The 4508-nt window shown below is 40.5% G+C and overlaps 1 non-coding gene across 1 annotated transcript; it reads right to left on the reverse strand.

The window, feature by feature from the left end:
• Positions 1-1055: 1055 nt before the first annotated feature.
• LOC130020237 (U6 spliceosomal RNA) lies at positions 1056-1162 on the reverse strand. Its single transcript, XR_008791992.1, has one exon. It is a non-coding gene; the product is annotated as a U6 spliceosomal RNA (small nuclear RNA).
• Between the last annotated feature and the right edge of the window lie 3346 nt (positions 1163-4508).

The following is a 4508-nucleotide window of genomic DNA, read 5'->3' on the forward strand; positions in this document are numbered from 1 at the left end:
ACTCTTGGTTGCTTGCTGGGCTCTCCAATATATATATATATATATATATATATATATATATATATATATATATATCGCTCCAGCCGGGTAGGGCGTTTGCCTTACACGCAGCCAACATGGCCGACCCGAGTTCGATTCCTCTGCCCCTCTCGGAGAGCCCGGCAAGCTACCGAGAGTATTTGACATGCCAGACACAGTAACAACAAAGTCTCCAATGGAGACGTTACTGGGCCCGCTCGAGCAAATCGACGATCAACGGGAGGGCCTTTACCTTTACCTTTACATATATATATATATATATATATATATATATATATATTTCTCTCTATGAATTGTTGCCTACTGTCTGAACTCCATCAAACATGGTGTGATAATTATGGAAAATGGGTAGGAAGTGTCTTATGGTGTGTCCAGAAAGTGGCCTGGGGCGTGGCGGCAGTTGGGTAGTGGAGGTTGGCTTCCAGGGCTGGGTCCCTTGGGGAGAGGAGGGCTCTCACCCGCCCCCACTCTGGGGCGCCCTGAGTAAAAACAGCATGGCTGTTCTAGGGAATTCTAGGGGTCAGTTGCTGGGGCCACACCCAGCAGTGCTCAGGGGTTATTCATGGCTCCATACTCTGAGCCCACTCCTGGTAGTGTGAGGGATTTTGAGGGACCATATGCAGCACCAGGGACTGATTTGAGGTCGGCCTCATGCAAGGCAAAATGCACAGTGCCACATGCAAGGAAAAGGAGAGAGATGGTTCTATATTTTTCTCATTGAATTAGTTCTAGCTAGAATTGAACAAATTGTGTTATCATTTAAAAATACTGAGGATGTAATAGGATACAGTGTGCTTCCTGATAGTATTCTGAGTTGTCATAATACCACAAGTATTTTTTACAATAGAAAGGACTTCAAAAGGGTCCTTACCCACCATTATGTTATATATCTTCCATTCATGAAAGAGAAACATTTGTGTAGCAATCATACTGAAATGTCCTTTCTCATTTTTCCTTACACACTTTTTTATTCATATTTCACTGCTATAAGAAATATTCATGAAGACTATATCACAATATTTATGAAATTATTTTTTCATATTTTCATATTTCTTGCGCAGGGGCCATGCTAATCTTCTCTGTATCGTTCCAATTTTAGTATATGTGCTGCCGAAGCGAGCACCCGGCAAGCTACCGAGAGTATTCGATATGCCAGACACAGTAACAACAAAGTCTCCAATGGAGACGTTACTGGGCCCGCTCGAGCAAATCGACGATCAACGGGAGGGCCTTTACCTTTGCCTTTACCATATTTCTTATTTTCAATGTTACTGATGCCCTACTTTCATCAGACATTGAGGAAAGGGACCATGAAAAGTGTGCCTTGGCATAAATGTCCCAGTGAGCTGAGTCTTAACAAATAATGGGGGAAAAGTTTGAGCCAATGTGTGAGGAAATAGACTGAACTGTTAATAAAAGATCAAATGGTTCAATACTGCTAAACTGCAAGTGAAACATGTGGTTGATATAATTTAGGAGAGTGACATAGAAAACCACACGTGCCTGCATATCTTCTAAAGAATCTGATCTGTAGTTTGTAAGAGATGAAGTATCAGTGAAACTATGGAGGTATTATAACTGCACTTCACAACTATAGCAGTAATACTATTACAAACATATTTCCCAAACCATAATATTTTCTATTAAATTTTTATTTTTTAATTTATAAGATAAGCTTTTCATTATCAGGTTTCAATAATACAATGATCCAACACCCATCTCTCCACCAGGTATATTTCTCACCACCAATGACCAGAGTTTCCTTCCCACCTATTGCCTAGACTGACTCAATGGCAAGAACTTCCCTTCTCTGTCTCTGTCTCTGTCTCTGTCTCTCTCTCTCTCTCTCTCTCTCTCTCTCTCTCTGGGCACTATGGTCTGCATCACAGATATTGAGAGTTTATCATGTTTGTTTCTTTATCTACTTCCAGCATGCAGTTCCTACCCAGGGTAAACCACAGTATTTTAAAGTTTTATATGTAACTCCAAAAGGAATAAAACACCAAATATGGGAAGGAAGGAAGGAAGGAAGGAAGGAAGGAAGGAAGGAAGGAAGGAAGGAAGGAAGGAAGGAAGGGGAGGAGGAGGAGAGAGGGAGGGAGGGAAGAAAGAAGGGAGGAAAGGGGAGGGAAGGGGAGAGAGATGGGAGGATGGTAGTGAACCAAATATGTCTAAGAATAAAAATCAGATATATTAGTTGAAGAATTGATTTAGTTCCAAGAATGGGTGACGTGATGTGGATAGTGATGGGTAAAAGAATGAAGGATGGGGCAAAATAACTGGAAAAGTTATCTCCTAGAAACTCAGATTATGCAAATAACAACTAACTTCAGTGCACCAGTTATAGAAAAAGGAAGGCTTTTGAGAAGTTATAGAAAGGTAAGACATGGTAGCTGTTGAGATGTGTAAGGTAAGAAAACAGTGGGCATAGAGAAGATATCTGAAAGTGTGCTGGGGGGGGTGGGGGGTGGAGAGATATTACAGTGGGTAAGGTTCTTGCCGTACATGTAGTTGGCCTAAATTTGATCTCTGGCATGCCCCAGAAGTAGTTCCTGAGCACAGAGCCCCAAGTAAGCTTTTAGCACTCCCTAGTGGCCCCCAAACCAAAATGAAATAAAAATTTAAACAATTAAAGTGAACTATGAGACCACCCATAGAAATAGAATTCAAGGAGAATAAAGTACCCTGTGAAGGGAAAATGAATTCAGATCTGCTTAAGAATCAAGGGTGAGATACCCACCAACTGTTAGGATATCTGAGTTTGGAAGTAAGAAGAAATGTTTCAGCATTATTACATAGAGATCAACTCTTTAGAATGTGAATATAATATAGAAAATAAATTTATGAGATTATTAAAGTACATTTACCTTCAACAACAGATGTTAGAAAGCAATGGATAAAGAGAAAGGTGGCAAGTGCTACCAGATTTCACAGCTTATAGCTTACAGTTTATATTATTTAGAGTGTTACAGTGGATCGATGATGGAAGGAGAATTTGAGGAGTACCCAACTGCATCACACCTCTGCCTGCACCACTAACACTGGATGCCTGAAATCTATTAGTAACGGTATGGTATGTAGATCACAGTGCACTCATATATATAAAGAGTAATTTTAGAAGTAAGTAGTGGATTAGAAAATTAAGTTCAACATGGCAAATGGATGCTAATCATTGAAGAAATATGAGTAATAGAGGAAAATAGTAAGTTAACAACTAGCTGGTATTATTGTGGTCTATAATTTACATACTAGATAGGAAGAACATCTAACCATTAAAAAATAAATAAAGGGGTTGAAGAAATAGTACAGAAGGCATGGCTCTTGTTTATATGTAGTGACCTGGATTCTGGGTTCGACCGCCAGCATTCCATACAGTTCTCTGAACCCTGCATGATCCCTGAGTTCAGGGTGTTAAGCCTGAGCACAGCTGGGTGTGGCTCTCCTAAATAAATAGATAAATAAATACTCTTTCTTAATAACCAATAATCATATGAAGATTAAAAATTGCACTGGAGGGACTGGAGCAATATAGCACAGCGGATAGGGCATTTGCCTTGCACAAGGCTGACCCGGGTTCGATTCTTCCATCCCTCTCGAAGAGCTGGGCAAGCTACCAAGAGTATCCCACCCACAGGGCAGAGCCTGGCAAGCTCCCTGTGACATATTCAATATGCCAAACACAGTAACAATAAGTTTCACAATGGAGACAATACTGGTGCCTGCTTGAGCAAATTGATGAACAACGGGAGGACGGTGCACAGTGCTACAGGGTTGACACAATGGAAAGGTCAAGTGTCCCATATCTATAGGATATGAGATCATTTTGTAAGTGGAGCAAGGCAATAGCCTTACCTACCCACAGAACCGGAACATGAGGCTCTGTTTGCCTGACAATTACTTCTCAGAAGGATGTTCCTTCTAACAAAATGGTATGATTGAAAAACTGGGGCACAATTGTGAACGGGATTGTTTTTTTCATGTTGCTTTCTTCTTTCTCACTGTTTGCGTATAGGAAAGCCATGGACTTTTGGGTATTGACTTTATAGCCTGCAACTTTACTATACAAGTCTATTGTTTCTAGGAGTTTCTTGGTGGGTGTTATAGGGTTCTCTAAGTATAGTATCATAACATCTATGATATGGAACATCTGTGAATAGTGAGAGCTTGATTTCTTCCTTTCCAACCTGAATGCACTTAATATCTTTTTCTTGCCTAACCGCTATTGCAAGTACTTCCAGTACTATATTGAACAGCAGTGGAGAGAGTGAGCATCCTTGTGTCGTCCCTAATCTTAGAGGGAAGGCCCTCAGTTTTTCCTCATTGAGGATAATGCTTGCTGTAGGCTTGTGGTAATTGCCTTTGACTATGTTGAGGAAAGTCCCCTCTATACCCATTTTGTCTAGGGTTTTTATCATAAAGGGGTGCTGGATCTTGTCAAATGCTTTGTCTGCATCTATTGATATGATCAT

Source organism: Sorex fumeus, unplaced genomic scaffold (genome assembly GCF_029834395.1).
Source record: "Sorex fumeus unplaced genomic scaffold, SorFum_2.1 ptg000010l, whole genome shotgun sequence".
NCBI classification, from domain to species: domain Eukaryota; kingdom Metazoa; phylum Chordata; class Mammalia; order Eulipotyphla; family Soricidae; genus Sorex; species Sorex fumeus.